Source organism: Heterodontus francisci, chromosome 18 (assembly GCF_036365525.1).
Source record: "Heterodontus francisci isolate sHetFra1 chromosome 18, sHetFra1.hap1, whole genome shotgun sequence".
NCBI classification, from domain to species: domain Eukaryota; kingdom Metazoa; phylum Chordata; class Chondrichthyes; order Heterodontiformes; family Heterodontidae; genus Heterodontus; species Heterodontus francisci.
The window spans coordinates 66,552,360-66,571,418 of NC_090388.1; the positions used below are offsets into that span (position 1 = coordinate 66,552,360).

Below are 19,059 nucleotides of genomic sequence, written 5' to 3' on the forward strand. Positions count from 1 at the left end.
TCTTCCTTCCCAAGTAGTTGTCAGAACTTTTGCCTTCCATGAAACATTGCTTCTTTTTTTTTTTGTTTCCTACATTACAACAGTGTCTACACTTCAAAAGTACTTCATTGGCTGTAAAGCATTTTGCAACATCCTGAGCTGGTGAAAGGTACACTGTAAATACAAATTCTTCCTTCCTTTATTTACATTTCATCCTATTTATTTGTGAAACCACATAACTTTTTTTTAATTTGACTTCATTCCAGTACTGTACCATGTGTCCAATTATAAAAATTGGGGGGAGCTATTCATGATCCATCTATTTCCAGTATCTGCCAGCAAGGGTCAATAACACACGCTCATATGGCCCATCTAATGTCATGAACATCTCAAGACCCTTCAGAGGTAAGGGTCCGATTCGAGCAAAAGTAAGGAAAAGAAATACGGAAGGGGGCTAGGGAGTTATGTTTTGCGCAGACGAGGTGGAATTAGGAAGAAAGAGGTGGTTGAAGGCCCTGGTGCAATGGACAGAAAGGGTGTTTACACAGTAGAGCAGGTGAGGGTAGGGCATGAACATTGGCACTGGGTTCTATTAACATCCGCCATTATACTGAATAATGGAAGATTCTACTGTATCCAGTGAGAGACAACTGTTAATTAAAACTGGAGAAATGTTGCAGACGCTGAAGCATTTTTCTCTGAAATTCTAAACTTCCCTGTTTATATGCATGGTGTTGAAATGTAGCATGCCAGAAGGGTCAATACACTTCATGATATACTTTTAATACATCATGCTTTACATTTAGTTTGTCCTCTTTTACATCTCTATAACAATGGTTGAAATGGCAATCAGCTCAGAGAGTCATAACATATCTAAAATTGACCAACAAAATGATCCCATTGATATAGCATCAGTTACCTAATTCAAATTTATTAAAAAGATGGTTTTAAAACTAGGCAGTACTGTTAATTAGTAAAAACCAAGTCTAAATATCTAAGTTTACAGTACTTAAAAATGTTTGGATAGAGGTACAGAAGATTTTACAAAAACGTTTTAATGCACAGCTTAGGAAGGCTGATAAAAAACAGTATGATGCTGTATTACACCATAAGTTGTGCGACAATTCTCTTACAATGCTGGCATTCACTCCATTCAAAACAGGTTTCTTTTTAAACTAACTAAATGTCACGGAAAGTTATCTTTTAAAAAGTTGCTTTTACCTTAAATTGATCATCCAGGATATAATGCTGAGCCTATTTTTCAAGTTTCGCACAATTGGCTGGCACTACAGATTGAAAACTTCTTCTTTGGCCTCCTTATCTCGAGAGACAATGGATAAGCGCCTGGAGGTGGTCAGTGGTTTGTGAAGCAGCGCCTGGAGTGGCTATAAAGGCCAATTCTAGAGTGACAGGCTCTTCCACAGGTGCTGCAGAGAAATTTGTTTGTCGGGGCTGTTACACAGTTGGCTCTTCCCTTGCGCCTCTCTTTTTTCCTGCCAAATACTAAGTCTCCTCGACTCGCCACAATTTAACCCCGTCTTTATGGCTGCCCGCCAGCTCTGGCGAATGCTGGCAAGTGACTCCCACGACTTGTGATCAATGTCACAGGATTTCATGTCGCGTTTGCAGACGTCTTTAAAGCGGAGACATGGACGGCCGGTGGGTCTGATAGCAGTGGCGTGCTCGCTGTACAATGTGTCTTTGGGGATCCTGCCATCTTTCATGTGGCTCACATGGCCAAGCCATCTCAAGCGCCGCTGACTCAGTAGTGTGTATAAGCTGGGGATGTTGGCCGCCTCGAGGACTTCTGCGTTGGAGATACGGTCCTGCCACCTGATGCCAAGTATTCTCCGGAGGCAGCGAAGATGGAATGAAATGAGACGTCGCTCTTGGCTGACATACGTTGTCCAGGCCTCGCTGCCATAGAGCAAGGTACTGAGGACACAGGCCTGATACACTCGGACTTTTGTGTTCCGTGTCAGTGCGCCATTTTCCCACACTCTCTTGGCCAGTCTGGACATAGCAGTGGAAGGCTTTCCCATGCTTTTGTTGATTTCTGCATCTAGAGACAGGTTACTGATGATAGTTGAGCCTAGGTAGGTGAACTCTTGAACCACTTCCAGAGCGTAGTCGCCAATATTGATGGATGGAGCATTTCTGACGTCCTGCCCCATGATGTTCGTTTTCTTGAGGCTGATGGTGAGGCCAAATTCATTGCAGGCAGCCGCAAACCTGTCGATGAGACTCTGCAGGCACTCTTCAGTGTGAGATGTTAAAGCAGCATCGTCAGCAAAGAGGAGTTCCCTGATGAGGACTTTCCGTACTTTGGACTTCGCTCTTAGACGGGCAAGGTTGAACAACTTGCCCCCTGATCTTGTGTGGAGGAAAATTCCTTCTTCAGAGGATTTGAACGCATGTGAAAGCAGCAGGGTGAAGAAAATCCCAAAAGGTGTGGGTGCGAGAACACAGCCCTGTTTCACGCCACTCAGGATAGGAAAGGGCTCTGATGAGGAGCCACCATGTTGAATTGTGCCTTTCATATTGTCATGGAATGAGGTGATGATACTTCTTAGCTTTGGTGGGCATCCAATCTTTTCTAGTAGTCTGAAGAGACCACGTCTGCTGACGAGGTCAAAGGCTTTGGTGAGATCAATGAAAGCAATGTAGAGGGGCATCTGTTGTTCACGGCATTTCTCCTGTATCTGACGAAGGGAGAACAGTATGTCAACGGTCGATCTCTTTGCACGAAAGCCACACTGTGCCTCAGGGTAGACGCGCTCGTCCAGCTTCTGGAGCCTGTTTAGAGTGACTCGAGCAAAGACTTTCCCCACTATGCTGAGCAGGGAGATTCCACGGTAGTTGTTGCAGTTACCGCGGTCACCTTTGTTTTTATAGAGGGTGATAATATTGGCATCGCGCATGTCCTGAGGTACTGCTCCCTCGTCCCAGCACAGGGATAGCAGTTGATGTAGTGCTGAGAGTATAGCAGGCTTGGTACTCTTGATTATTTCAGGGGTAATGCTGTCCTTCCCAGGGGCTTTTCCGCTGGCTAGAGAATCAATGGCATCACTGAGTTCTGATTTGGTTGGCTGTATGTCCAGCTCATCCATGACTGGGAGAGGCTGGGCTGCATTGAGGGCGGTCTCAGTGACAACATTCTCCCTGGAGTACAGTTCTAGGTAGTGCTCAACCCAGCGGTCCATTTGTTTGCGTTGGTCAGTGATTATGTCCCCTGATTTAGATTTGAGGGGGGCGCGATCTTCTTGATGGTTGGCCCAAAAGCTCTCTTAATGCCATCATACATTCCTCTGATGTTTCCGGTGTCTGAGGCCAGCTGAATATGACTGCATAGGTGTTGCCAGTAGTCGTTTGCGCAGCGCCTGGCTGTTCTTTGTGCAGTGCTTCTGGCTGCTTTAAGTGCTGCGGATGTTAAATCACTGGGGGCTTTCTTGTAGTTCAACAGTGCAATGCGCTTAGCGGCTATGACAGGTTCCAGCTCTTCATTATGAGATTGAAACCAGTCTGCATTTCTCTTCTCACTTTTGCCGTCGGTGGTCAAAGCTGACTCATAGATGGCATCTCTGATGTGGGCCCACTTGGTCTCAACATCCCCTGTGGGAGTGTTTTAAAGGGCTGTTACAAGTGAATTTAGAAATTTTTGTAACAGCTGTGGGTGAGAAATTCTGCTTGTGTTGATGCGCGGGTGGCCCTTCTGCTTGGAATGATGCAACTTCTTTGGTCTGAGTCTAACTTTGCTGCACACCAGGGAGTGGTCGGTGTCGCAGTCCACACTGTGGAAGCTGCGTGTGATTTGAACACTGTTTTATGCGGCTCGCCTTGTGACAATGAGGTCTAGCTGGTGCCAACGACGTGATCTTGGGTGCCTCCATGAAACCTGGTGACAGGGTTTAGTGTGAAAGAATGAGTTGGTGATGCAAAGGTTATGATAGGTACACAACTCAAGCAGTCTCTGCCGTTCTCATTCATCCTTCCAATGCCATAGCGCCCAAGGCAGGAGGGGCATGAGTCATGGTCGGCCCCAACCCTGGCATTAAAGTCCCCCAGCAGGAATAGGTGTTCGGTGTTGGGGATGCTGCTAATGATATTATGGAGTTCCTCGCAGAACTGATCTTTAGCTTCAGGTGGGGAGCAGAGTGTTGGAGCATAGATGCTGAGTAGGTGTACTGGGACAGAGGTGGTGAGCAATCAGATGGACAGTATGGGTTCCGAGCCATTTGAGGGAGGCTGTATCATGCTGAGCAAGGTGTTTCTGATGGCGAAGCCCACTCCATGCTGTCTTGGTTCTTCAGGATCCCTGCCCTGCCAGAAGAAGGTGTAGTCTTGCTCCGCTAGAGATCCACTTGCGGGGAGGCGTGTCTTCTGAAGTGCTGCAATGTCTACATTGAGTCTACTGAGCTCATTGTTAATGATGGTGGTCTTCCGAGAATCGTTGATTTGTGTAAGGTCTTCCGACAGGCCAGGACACATAGTTCTGACGTTCCAGCTTGCAAAGCGAAGGGCTGGTACCTTCTTTCCTTTTTTCGTGTTGTTTGATGCTGTGTATCAGTCCACCTTTCGGGCAAATACCCTGAGCTCCAAGCACCCATTGAAGCAGGTAGACTGTGGCGGGACAGAACCTTATTGACCGGGGGCTGCCCGGTTTGAGGCGGGCGGTAGCTGTCCAATGAGGTGCGATGACCTCTCCCACCGACAAAGGCAACCCGTGGCGCCCAGTTTCTACGCCAATTTATCTGGACTTATAACCCGTAACTGCTGCCTTCCGTGTTGTTTCAGCTGCTGTGAGGCAACTATGGAGTGACCTTTCCATGGCGTATGCCTGGGCGAATGTATGGAGGTTGAGAGTTGCCCAGTCGTCAAAACCCCCCTCTCGGCCTTTCTGGTGGGGTCCAAAGGAGTGCAGAGCACGACGTTTGGCACCGGTATGGCTGCAGGAACTGCCGGAAACATGCCAAATGTGACACATGACCGCCTACGGGGTTCCGCTCCGGATTATCTGTTAGGGTTTACTCCCTTAGCCTTGGTCTCTCCCGAGATGCCCACAAGGCAGTGGGGTTGTTAGGGCCCCTACACAGGTGTAGGATGATGCCGGTGGGAGGAGGGGATGCGAGGGGGAGGGGTGGAGGGAGGGGGGTGCGAGGGGGAGCTGGGAAGGGGGCTGTAAGGGGGTGGGGGGGTGCAGGGGGAAGATGGTGCGAGGGGGGGTGCTGGGATGGGGTTGTGAGGGGGTGAGCTGAGAGGGTGGAGCAGGGAAGGGGACGGGGGGTGGAAGGGGGGGGGGGAAGTGGGGGGGAAAGAGGGTGCAGGCTAATCTGCTCAAAACTAATGGATTCAACAACTTCATGCCTTCAAGCTAAATTAATGCTGTGTACAAACAGAAATCGGTCTTGGCATACATAGTACTTGGCTGCAGTTCGTTCAACATCAATTCTAACAAGTAATTTTACAAAGACAGTATTAATGAGTGTGGAGAGGAGTTCTGCCTTTTATCTCATGCAACCAAGCAGGTCTTTCTCAAACTGAAAAGATACTAGGAGAACATTACTCAAAACGAGAAGAACATTCACCATAATTTGAGGGAAGCAGTTTGTCACAAATACACATTGCAAGGAGGTGTAATTCAAGCAGATGGTGTATGAATTTATTTTCTATTCCAGCCACAGCTAGCAGATGTGTAAATGCTTCAGTCCTCTCAAATGGGTTATCCTTTCATGTTTTGAACTCCTAAGTATATAGGCAGACTCTAAATTGACAACAACAATGGAAAATATTCCACAGAATGCTAAGCCTGAACTCTACATAATTGCAGAAGTAGTTTTTGGGTGATGCACTCTCTAATTAAAAGATTGACAGAGTATTCCACATTCCTGGTGTGGAGAGATATTGAGGACAATGTTTCATCAAGACTTCCGAAATAGTTGAAGAGAACAATTCCAACCCAGTTGCATACCAAAGTATTACTCCATGTATCATTGTATTCTGAATCGTTCTTCTGCATTTGCACCTCAGCAGCCTGCTCTACACCGATGATGAAAACACTGAAAATAAATCGAGCCTGTCCCTTTTTTGAATTTTAAAAAGGTAACTTAATTTGCAGATTTCATATGCATGATTATAGTGGAGACTATGTTGAATAAAACAATGTATACCTCATGATATTTTTCTTTGAAGTAAGGTTAGCAAAACTGTAGCTCATTCTCAAAATGGTGGTTAACAGCTTCATATTATGCCATGAATGTCAATGAATACAGTCTACCTCAAAATCACAGACTCTTGTGTTAAAACTGTTTTGCTTCCCTGAAAGTGCTGTACTTACACTATAGACTTTGTAGTGCCACATTGTAAAAGTTCTTTAGCTCCTGCAATTTCTCTTCATGAGAGATGGGGGAATGCCATGTATCTTTCTGTAATTAATGACTTGCTAAATAAACTACAGGAATGCACAACTCCATGCCATTTCATAAGCAAATCATTAATTACAGAGAAATACAGAGGAGTTCCTATTTCTGTTTAAAAGAAGGAATTTTTCTCTTTTATATAGTATTTGCTTGCACCATCCTCATACAAAGCAAACAGCTGTACTCGAGAGTTAAAACTTGAACTCCTTTCCTTTCTCAGGACTCCTCTGTGTTATCTTACAAACTGATGTCGTGGAGCATCGAGAACCACATACGGAATTCAATTAAAGGGCTTGGAATTCATTCAAGATGCTGTAAAGGAAAAGCCAGGTAGAAGAAATACTTTATTAGTTTACTCAATAAACTAATCAAGTGTTTATTTTATTGCTCATAGGCCATGTTGTTATTGGACCACAGAGAGATGAAGGGATTTTAGGCATCTAATAGGTAGGATTTGTGCATAGTATTCTGATCCAATTCTGCTCCACAAACCACTGACCACCTCGAGGTGCTGACCCATTGTCTCTCGAGACAAGGAGGCCAAAGAAAGAAAAGATTCTGGTCCAATTAATGGATCCAATTTAAAAGACATGTTGAAATTCTGAACAGATTTTAATAGAAGGGCCTCATGCAAACAGTCAAATAAGTGTAGTAAACAGCTTTGTCACAAATGAGAGTAAAACATTACTTTACATCATGATTTATAAGCCCCTGCTTTGTATTTTTTTTAAAATAGGAATTCCTGTAGTAAAGTATCTAAAAGAAAAGCCCTTCACAGTACTGATAATGTCCTCTCTCACTTTAGAACATAGAACAGTACAGCACAGTACAGTACAGGCCCTTCGGCCCATGATGTTTTGCCGACCCTTTAACCTACTCTAAGATCAAACTACCTACATACCCTTCATTCTACTATCATCCATGTACCTATCCAAGAGTTGCTTAAATGTCCCTAATGTATCTGCTTCTACTACCACCGCTGGCAGCGCATTCCACGCACCCACCACTCTCTGTGTAAAGAACCTACCTCTGACATCTCCCCTAAACCTTCCTCCAATCACCTTAAAATTATGCCCCCTGGTGATAGCCCTTTCCGCCCTGGGAAAAAGTCTCTGGCTATCCACTCCATCTATGCCTCTCATCATCTTGTACACCTCTATCAAGTCACCTCTCATCCTTCTTCGCTCCAACGAGAAAAGCCCTAGCTCCCTCAACCTTTCTTCATAAGACATGCCCTCCAGTCCAGGCAGCATCCTGGTAAATCTCCTCTGCACCCTCTCTAAAGCTTCCACATCCTTCCTATAATGAGGCGACCAGAACTGAACACAATATTCCAAGTGTGGTCGAACCAGGGCTTTATAGAGCTGCAGCATAACCTCGCGGCTCTTAAACTCAATCCCCCTGTTAATGAAAGCCAACACACCATACGCCTTCTTAACAACCCTATCAACTTGGGCGGCAACTTTGAGGGATCGATGGACGCGGACCCCAAGATCCCTCTGTTCCTCCACACTGCCAAGAATCCTGTCTTTAAGCCTGTATTCTGCATTCAAATTCGACCTTCCAAAATGAATCACTTCACACTTTTCCAGGTTGAACTCCATCTGCCACTTCTCAGCCCAGCTCTGTATCCTGTCAATGTCCCGTTGCAACCGACAACAGCCCTCCACACTATCCACAACTCCAGCAACCTTTGTGTCATCGGCAAACTTACTAACCCAGCCTTCCACTTCCTCATCCAAGTCATTTATAAAAATCACGAAGAACAGAGGTCCCAGAACAGATCCCTGCGGAACACCACTGGTCACCGAGCTCCATGCTGAATACTTTCCATCTTCTCCCACCCTCTGACTTCTATGGGCCAGCCAATTTTGTATCCAGATAGCCAACTTTCCCTGAATCCCATGCCTCCTTACTTTCTGAATGAGCCTACCATGGGGAACCTTATCAAACGACTTGCTAAAATCCATATACACCACATCCACTGCTCTTCCTTCATCAATGTGTTTTGTCACATCCTAAAAGAATTCAATAAGGCTTGTGAGGCATGACCTACCCCTCACAAAGCCATGCTGACTATCTCTAATCAAACTATGCTTTTCCAAATAATCATAAATCCTGTCTCTCAGAATCCTCTCCAATAATTTGACCACCACCGACGTAAGACTGACTCGTCTATAATTCCCAGGTTTATCCCTATTTCCTTTCTTGAACAAGGGAATAACATTTGCCACCCTCCAATCATCTGGTACTTATCCAGTGGACAGTGAGGACTCAAAGATCATCGCCAAAAGCGCGGCAATCTCTTCCCTCGCTTCCCGTAATATCTTTGGGTATATCCCGTCTGGCCCCGGGGACTTATCTATCCTCATGTCTTTCAAAATTTCCAGCACATCCTCCTTCTTAACGTCAACCTGTTCAAGCATATCAGCCTGTTCCACGCTGTCCTCACAAACGACAAGGTCCCTCTCACTAGTAAATACTGAAGCAAAGTATTCATTAAGGATCTCCCCTACCTCCTCCGACTCCAGGCACAAGTTCCCTCCACTATCCCTGATCAGCCCTACCCTCACTCTGGCCATCCTCTTGTTCCTCACATAAGTGTAGAACGCCTTGGGATTTTCCTCAATCCTACCCGCCAAGACTTTTTCATGTCCCCTTCTCGCTCTCCTAAGTCCATTCTTCAGTTCCTTCCTGGCTACCTTGTAACCCTCTAGAGCCCTGTCTGATCCTTGCTTCCTCAACCTAAGTAAGCTTCCTTCTTGGATCTGAAACCTGGCCTGGTTCGTTGCCAAGCACCAAATCCAACATAGCCTCCCCTCTAGTCGGCCTATCTACATCTTGAGTCAGGAAACTTTCCTGGATACATCTGACAAAATCTGCTCCATCCAAACTATTTGCACTAAGGAGGTTACAATCAATATTAGGGAAGTTGAAGTCACCCATGACAACAACCCTGTTACCTCTGCACCTTTCCAAAATCTGCCTCCCAATCTGTTCCTCCGTGTCTCTGTTGCTATTGGGGGGTCTATAGAAAACTCCCAACAAAGTGACTGCTCCTTTCCTGTTTCTGACTTCCACCCATAATGACTCAGTAGACAAACCCTCCTCGACGACCTCCCTTTCTGCAGCTGTGATACTATCCCTGATTAGCAATGCCACTCCCCCACCTCTTTTACCTCCCTCCCTATTCCTTTTGAAACATCTAAACCCCGGAACATCCAACATCCATTCCTGCCCCTGTGATATCCAAATCTCCGTAATGGCCACAACATCGTAGCTCCAAGTACTGATCCAAGCTCTAAGTTCATCACCCTTATTCCTGACACTTCTTGCGTTAAAATAGACACACTTCAACCCATCATACTGGCTGCAACTTTGCCATATCAACTGTCTAACCTTCCTCACAGACTCTCTGCACTCTGTATCTGCCTGTTCAACAGCTACCCCATCCACTGATCCGTAGCTCTGGTTCCCATCCCCCTGCCAAACTAGTTTAAACCCTCCCGAAGAGCTCTAGCAAACCTCCCGCCCAGGATATTGGTGCCCCTCCAGTTCAGATGCAACCCATCCTTCTTGTACAGGTCCCACTTTCCCCAGAAGGTATCCCTTCTGCAGAGTATGACTGCAGAGAAATATACCTAATTTGCCACAGATTCAGTTTCAAATTCCTTTGCTAAATTGTCCAACCTATTTTACTTTACCTTACACACAAGTCATACTAAACTAGGTCGGACAAGTGACAGGAGCAAGAAGTTCAAATCTAACTTTTTGTTTGAGATGTTAAACTGAGGCCCTGCCTGCCCTCTCAGGTGGATATAAAAAGATCCAACAGTACTAATTTGAAGAGGAGTAGGAGAGTTCTGCCTTGTGACCTGGCCAATATTAATCCCGCAACTAACATCACCAAAAGATATTATTTGATCATTATCACACTGTTGTTTGTGGGAGCTTGCTGTGCACAATGTAGCTGCCACATTTCCTACATTACACGTCAAAAGTACTTAATTAGCCATAAAGTGCTTTGGAGCATCCTGAGGTCGTGAAAGGCCAGTCTTCCTTTTCTATGTGTAAGGAAAATAACATTTTTTTATTCATTCATTGGATGTGAGCATTACTGGCAAGGTCAGTATTTATTGCCCATCCATAACTACCCTTGAGAAGGTGGTGGTGAGCTGCCTTCTTGAACCGCTGCAGTTCATATGGTGTAGGTTCACCCACAGTGCTGTTAGGGAGGGAGTTCCAGGATTTTGACTCTGACAGTGAAGGAACAGTGATACACTTCCAAGCCAGGATGGTGCATGACTTGGAGGGCAACTTGCAGGTGGTAGTGTTCCCATGCGTTTGCTGCCCTTGTCCATCTAGGTGATAGAGGATGGTGCTTTCGAAGGAACGGAACCTTGGCTAAACTACACAAGTGGACAAGAGAAGTGTGAAACATGGAGGCAATGCTGAAAGAACAGGATCAGTCAACTGGCTTCAGTGTATGAAGATTTCTTTGGTGAAAGCCACAGTCACCCTCTCTAAGCACTGAGAAATGGCAAATTAACACGAGCTGCATGAACCCAAAGGGCCAATCGGTATCAGAAACTTTCATTTGGAATGTTCTGCTCCATGCTTAGCCTGAGAGATAATTTATTCACCATAACAAATTGCACACATTTATGGAGTAATTAAAATCTGCCAGACTTTATATAAAATCCATTTCTGATGTTCAAGATTTCTGAAGCTTAAATTTTTTTAAATGCCTGCATAATAACATACTTCAATAATTTCATTACTTAAAAGACTTGAAACTTGGCCAACTAAGAATCATCGATATGCTAAGGAATAATCTTTGTTTCTCCTGTGTGACACGCACAGTCCTACTGTTGCTAATTCATGCAGCACAACGTTATTTTACTTTTATAAATAAACTAATACAGCTGCAAGCTTACAGTAAGCTGCCTGGCCTCGGGATCAGGGCTTCCATTTACAAAAGCATGGCCAGGAATGTGGGGTGTTTGGAGCCAAGACTAGAATGATGGAATGTCATAATTCCGTACCTGAATACTGGAAGTGTGGTGAAGGCAAATACCTCGAGTGAATGACAGGCAAAATGTTTTCATTTTAGAATTGTCATTGAAATTTTTAAATACAGGACGCGGTGTACTCTGTTGAGAACACTTGAGGACTGGACTATTTACTACCTTGATTTGGAGTATTTCTTCAAGTACAAAGCTATAGTACAGCTGTTGAATACCAACTTCCAAACAATGATTACAAAGTGCTTGAAAGTTGTTGGATAGCATTGACAGGTTTAAAGGGCAACCACGGGTGGATAACTTTCTGATTTTAGTTTCCAAATGGTGTATTTTCAACCATGGTATGATTTTGCTGCAAATCCTTCATGATAAACTATATATTTATAATGTTAAATATTACATAAGAACAGGTCATTCAGTCCCTTGGAATTGTCTGCCATTCAATTAGATCATGGCTGATTGGTTACCTTAACTCCATTTATGCACCTCAGTTAAGTTTGAATGGCGATTAATATTAATACACTCAGTGCCTGGAATGGAGGCATCAATAGTCCATAATGTGATGGTGTTAAGCACAGGTGTTACAACATGATAAAGCCCGGCTCAGGTATAAAATTAAAACCCGACCTGGGCCTGACCTGACAACAGCCACCCCGAACCCAACCCGGGCTCGAGTTCTTTAATTTTTTTAAATGCTCGACTCGACCCGAACCAGACACATGTAGTTGGGTTTGGTCCGGTAGCCAGGCTTCACTGCAGAGTGCAGTGTCCGGACTGCACGTTTTCCGCCTCGACGTCCTGAATGTTCATTTGAAGATTACTTCCTGGAGCGAGGCAGCACTGTCTACGTCCAGCCCGACCCGACCCGAGCCCGAATGCTGGACCCGGAAGAGAGACCCGATCCGACCTGAACCTGACATATGTCATCGGGTCTGGTCGGGTAGCCACGCTTTACAACAGGATGTTGAAATTGAAATGTTACTTTAATACTCTCAATTTCACTGCCCAGTCTTTTGCAAATGCTTTTATGTAAGCTGGACATTTTGCTTGAGCTTTTCAGATAACTAACATGTATATCCCTTTTACAACAGTGGGGATGGGGGGGCAGTAGTTGCTGTAGTATCTGTGCAGGAAATCTCTGTGTAAAAGCTGTCTCTTGGTGTAGGCGATATCTTTGTTTAAGCAATGTCTCTGTGTAGGAGAGATCCCCTCCCTGTGAAGGAGATCTCACATTTATAGATGAACTCGCTTTGTGTTAGAGACGTCATTATGGCAGACGTCTCTGTAGGAGATCTCTGACTTCTGGCGTCCAACCAAGACAATGTGCCATCACTGATCTACACATTTCTGCATTTCCTAAGTGAAAAAGGTGCACTGTTAACAAACATACCTAATTCAAAGCCTTTTATTGATGAGCGTGGCATTCCTTCTATTTAGGGCGACCTGTTTCAGTGTACAGGTGAAACATGACAAAGTAGTGACTTATACCTACACATGGCACTATGGTGTATCTTTCATAGCTAGGCTTGATAAGTAATTCAAAATTGCTTTCATTTTTAATTTCCATTTGGAAGAAAATTAGATCTACTTCATTACACTTTTTATATAACTGGATTAGAGAGCAGTCCCATAAGAGGAGTAATTAGAAGAGTTTTAGTTACTGCAGTGATTTGTATTCTCCAACTGCGAGCATTAAATTCGTCCTGCATTACAATGCCACAGGGAAAGGAAGTCAGACTTCCTCAGTAGAGGAGTCTTTCCACTGAAGAATGAAGGTCACTCCATGGTAAGTAATTTCATTTTCTCCTTCATGCTTCAGTGTCCTGCACACAGCTGGGGAACATTTAGAGGCACAGTGTGACACTTGAGTATTTGATTTGAAAACAGAAAACCAATGTAAATGTGCTGAGATGATGATGATGTAATCAGCAACATCATACCAGACACGTCTGGAGCTACAAACGCACTGAAGAGAAATTATTTTTGACAGAATATCATGAGACTGAGCTAGCATCAACTCTTCCACTGCCAGGTTTTGTTTTTAGGAAAAAAGGTAGAGACTCAAAGGCCAACACAGCCAAGTCATAGACTCATTTAGCACAGGTTCCCATTTAATTATTCCTGTACTGTCATTGGATCATAGGAAATAGGAGGAGTAGGCCACTCAGCCCATCGAGCCTGCTCCACCATTCAAACAGATCATGGCTGATCATCTACCTCTGCACCAATCTATCCATTTCTGTCTTCAACTTCCATAACCCTCCGGAGTAGAAAATTCCACAGATTCATCACCCTCTGAGTAAAGAAATTCCTCCTCATCTCAGTCGTAAATGGCCTGTCCCTTATTCTGAGACTGTATCCCCTTGTTCTAGACTCACCAGCCAGAGGAAACATCCTATCCACATCTATCCTGTCACGCGCTGTAAGCATTTTGTAAGTTTCAACGGCATCACCTCTCATTCTTTGAAACTCTAGAGAATACAGGTCCAGTCTCTGCAATCTCTCCCCAAGACAATCCCGTCATCCCAGGGATTAGTCTGGTGAACGTCTGTTGCACGCCCTCCATAACAAGTACATCCTTCCTTAGAAAAGGAGACCAAAACTGCACACAATACCCGAGGTGCGGTCTCACCAAGGCTTTATACAATTGAAGCAATACATCTTTACTCCAGTGGATGGGGTGCCAATCAAGCGGGCTGCTTTGTCCTGGATGGTGTCGAGCTTCTTGAGTGTTATTGGAGCTGCACCCATTCAGGCAAGTGGAGAGTATTCCATCACACTCCTGACTTGTACCTTGTAGATGGTGGACAGGTTTTGGGGAGTCAGGAGGTGAGTTACTCGCCGCAGAATTCCTAGCCTCTGAACTGCTCTTGTAGCCATGATATTTATATGGCTACTCAAGTTCAGTTTCTGGTCAATGGTAGCCCCCAGGATGTTGATAGTGGGGAATTCAGCCATTGTAATGCCATTGAATGTCAAGGCGAGATGGTTGGATTCTTGTTTGAGATGGTCATTGCCTGGCACTTGTGTGGCACGAATGCTACTTGCCATGTATCAGCCCAAGCCTGGATATTGTCCAGGTCTTGCTGCATTTTTTAAATGGACTACTTCATATATAAAAAGCTACATTCATTTATAAAGAGCCTTTCATAACCACTGGATGTCTCAATGCAAGTTACAGCCAATTAAGTACTTTTGAAATGTAGTCACTGTTGAAATGTAGGAAATGCAGCAGCCAATTTGAGCATAGTAACATAGGAGAGACACAGGACTTGAAATTTTATGGCAAACAACTGGTCTAGGTATTCATCACCAGATCTGCTGGACCATATAAAGCACTGCAGATCATGCTCTCCTCTGCCAAAGTTACTCACTATTCCAGGATCAGCCTGGAATGCAAAGAGAACCTCCAGCTTCTCTTCTGCACTACAAATAGTGTTTTTAAAACCCCCTCCCTGCCTCCTTCGCTCTCATCTCCAACAAATGTGAGCAGCTCATGGACTTCTGTCACTAGGGCTGAGACTAATGCTGTTTCCTCCAGTCCAATAGCCCATCAGACCAAACTTTCCCCAAGCTTTCCCCCAACCCCACCGCGTTAGCCCTGAACTGATCTTTCTCTACGTTCTATCCCACCTCCCCATATGCCCTCCTTGAGCTCATCTTGTCCATGAGACCCACCTCCTGCACCATCGACCCTATTCCCATCAAACTGTTGGCCACCCAAATTCCCTTCCTGGCTCCCATATTACCTGATATTGTTAACCGTTCCCTCTCCTCAGCTCTATCCCATTCTTCTCCATATCTGTTGTCCTCACCACCCTCCTCCAGAAACTTATCCTTAACCCCTCTGTCCCCTTCACCAACCTCTTCTCTAAAGTCCAACATGTTGTTGCCTCCCAAATTCGTGTCCACCATTCCTAAAACACCACATTTGAATCCCTCCAATTAGGTTTCCACCTTGCCACAGTACTGAGACATCCCTTATCAAAGTCACAAAGGACAACCTATGTGACTATGACTGTGCTAAACTATCCCTGCTCACCCTTCTCTACTTTTGACAGGGTTGACTATACCAACCTCCTCCAATGCTTCTCCTCCATTGTCCAATTCAGTGGGACTGCATTCACCTAGTTCCATTCTTATCTACCAAGTCACAGCCAGAGAATCACCCGCAGTGGCAGTGCTTGCCACCCCTTTAGCTCTGGAGTCCCCCAACGGTCAACTTTTGACTCCCTATTTCCCATCTACTTGTTGTCCCTCAGTGGCATTATCTAAAACACAACATCGTGCACACTGATGACCCCCAGCTCTACCTAACCACCACCTCCCTTGACCCCTCTGCAGCCTCTGATTTGTCACACTACTTGTCCAATATTCCGTATTGGATGAGTACAAATTCCCACTAATAAGTATTGTGAAGACTGAAGCCATTGTCTTCAGTCACCGCCACAAACTGCCCTTCCTGACCACCAACTACATCCCTCTCCTTGACAACTGTCTAAGGCTGAACCTGACCAATTACAACCTTGGTATTTGACTCCGAGATGAGCTTCTGACCCATATATCCAGTCCATCACCAAGACCACATACTTCCATCTCCATAAGATTGCCCGTCTCCACCCCTGCCTAGCTCATGCTGCCGAAACCTTCATCCATGCCTTTGTTAGTTCCAGACATGACTATTCCAATGGCCTCCTGGCTGACCTCCCATCTCCTACGCGACATAAACTTGAGCTCATTCCAAAACTCTGTTGTCCATATCCTAACTTGCATCAAGTCTGATTTACCATAACCCCTATGCTCATTGACCTACATTAGCTCCCAGTGCTGCAAAAAATCTATTTTAACATTCTCTAACAGATTTTCAAATCCCTCCATAGCCTCGCCCCTTGCTAGCTCTGTAACCCTGTCCAGCCCTACAACCCTCTGAGAATTCTGCATGCCTTCAATTCTGGTCTCTTGCACATTCCCAATTTTAATTGCTCCACCAGTAGCAGCTATGCTTTCAGCTGCCTTGGCCCTGAGCCCTAGAATTCTCTTCCTAAACTTCTCCACCTCTCTACCATGCTCTCCTCTTGTTAGCTTCTCTTGAAAATCTACCTCTTTGATCAAGCTTTTGGTCATATTTCCTGAGTTTTTATTCTACGGCTCAGTGTCAGAAAAATGTCAATACCTAGCACAAAGGAAGATAGCTGTGGTTGTTGGAGGTCAATCATCTGAGCTCCAGGACATCACTGCAGGAGTTCCTCAGGGTAGTGTCCTAGGCCCAAGCCTGAATGTTGTCCAGGTCTTGTTTCATGCGGGCACAGACTGCATCTTTATCTGAGCAGTTGACAATGGTACCGAACACTGTGCAAACATCAGCGAATATCCCCACTTCTGACCTTATGATGGAGGGAAGACCTAGACCACCCCATCTTCAGCTGCTTCATCAATGACCTTCCCGCCAATAACTGCATTTTATTAAGTATAATTTTCAAAAAGATCAGTTTTTAATATTTACCTCTTTTCAAACTGGGTCTACAAGAGCTGGTTAACGTTCAGTCATTTGGACACCTCAAGCCTTCCTTTACTGTGAATAGCAGCCCCTGTATAGTGCTTTGGAATCAAATTTACCTTGAAGTGTCAGATCTAACAGGCAGCATCACAGTCTCATATGAGTGCAATGCTAATTTTAAATATATATCATTTAATAGGCTGATTAACAAAACTAAAGCCCATGGGATTAAAGGGACAGTGGCATCATGGATACAAAGTTGGCTAAGGGACAGAAAACAGAGAGTAGTGGTGAATAATTGTTTTTCAATGGTGTCTCCCAGAGGTCAGTATTAGGATCGCTGCTCTTTTTGACATATATTAATAAGTTTGTCCAGTTGCAGAATCACATCTAATGTTGGACACTGTGTTTTGAGTGTTGTAAGCACAGGCTGGATTGGACAACATGTGCTAAGAATTACGCTGACACCAGTTTAAGATTGTCAGTTGGGCTCGCAATGTGGCGCATTTGCGTGTACTGGAAGCTACATATATTAATACACAGGGCCCTGTTCTTTGCAGACAGAAAGAACATGTACACACACTGCACCTGTTTCAGCCAAACAAAATAAGTGGTAGCCATTCGCTGGTTCATTCCTCAGGGCAATGCCTTGACCAATCAGAGTCAAGCTGCCTGGTTTAAATTTCAAACAAAGCTTGGTAGTTAACAGTCAGTCACCATAATCTGGTGCATTCTCCATGGCAACGCCTCTACCAGAGTCCACTTGCCAACCAATCAGCACTCTTTTCTCATACATCATAAATTTGTTGCTTTCCCTTACATTGGTATTCTTGCAATTTGTCCTGATGAGTGCAAGACAAAAAGCTGTCTCTCTTTTCAGCAATACTCAAGTTGTATACTACCAAATGACTATTTATATATTAATGACCTGAACTTGGGTATACAGGTATCAATTTCAAAGTTTGCATTTGACACAAAACTCGAAAATATGGTAAATAATGAGGAGGATAGTGACAGACTTCAGGAAGACATAGACAGACTGGTGAACTGGGCAGACACAGGGTAGATTAAATTTAACACAGAGAAGTGTGAAGTGATACATTTTGGTAGGAAAATTGAGGAGAGGCAATATGAACTAAGTGGTACAATTTTAAGGGAGCTGCAGGAACAGAGACAGCTGGGGGTTATATATACACAAATCTCTCACGGTAGTAGGACAAGTTGATAAGGCTGCTTAAAAAGCATATGGGATTCTTGGCTTTATGAATAGAGGAAGAGAATACAAAAGCAAGGACAGTTTGCAAAAACTTTATCAAAAACTCTGGTCTTAGCTGGAGTATTATGTTCAATTCTGGGCAGCACACTTTAGGAAGGATGTCAAGGCCTTGGAAAGCATGCAGAAAATTTACCAGAATGGTACCAGAGATGAGGGACTTCAAATATGTGGAAAGACCGGAGAAGCGGCACAGTGGCGCAGTGGTTAGCACCGCAGCCTCACAGCTCCAGCGACCCGGGTTCAATTCCGGGTACTGCCTGTGTGGAGTTTGCAAGTTCTCCCTGTGTCTGCGTGGGTTTCCTCCGGGTGCTCCGGTTTCCTCCCACATGCCAAAGACTTGCAGGTTGATAGGTAAATTGGCCATTAGAAATTGCCCCTAGTATAGGTAGGTGGTAGGGAAATATATAGGGATAGGTGGGGATGTGATAGGAATATGGGATTAGTGTAGGATTAGTGTAAAACGGGTGGTTGATGGTCGGCACAGACTCGGTGGGCCGAAGGGCCTGTTTTAGTGCTGTATCTCTAAAAAAAAAGCTGGGGTTGTTCTCCTTAGAGCAGAGAACGCTAGGTAGAGATTTGTTAGAGGTGTATAAAATCATGAATGGCTTCAATAAAGTAAATAAGGAGAAACTGTTTCCATACATACAAACATGTGAATTAGGAACAGAAGTAGGCCATTTGACCCATTGAGACTGCTCTGCCATTCAAAAAGATCATGGCTGATCTGTTTGCGTTTCAAATTTCACACTCCCATCTACCCCCGATAACTCTCGATTCCCTTGCCTAACCAGAATCTATCTACCTCCACCTGAAAAATATTCCAGTGGCAGAAAGGTCACTAATTAGAGGACACCGATTTAAGGTGAT

The 19,059-nt window shown here is 44.6% G+C and overlaps 1 protein-coding gene across 3 annotated transcripts in view; it reads right to left on the bottom strand.

The window, feature by feature from the left end:
• The window catches only part of pot1 (protection of telomeres 1 homolog), a 399,782-nt gene that overhangs the window by 110,330 nt on the left and 270,393 nt on the right, over positions 1-19,059 (bottom strand). The window lies entirely within an intron of this gene.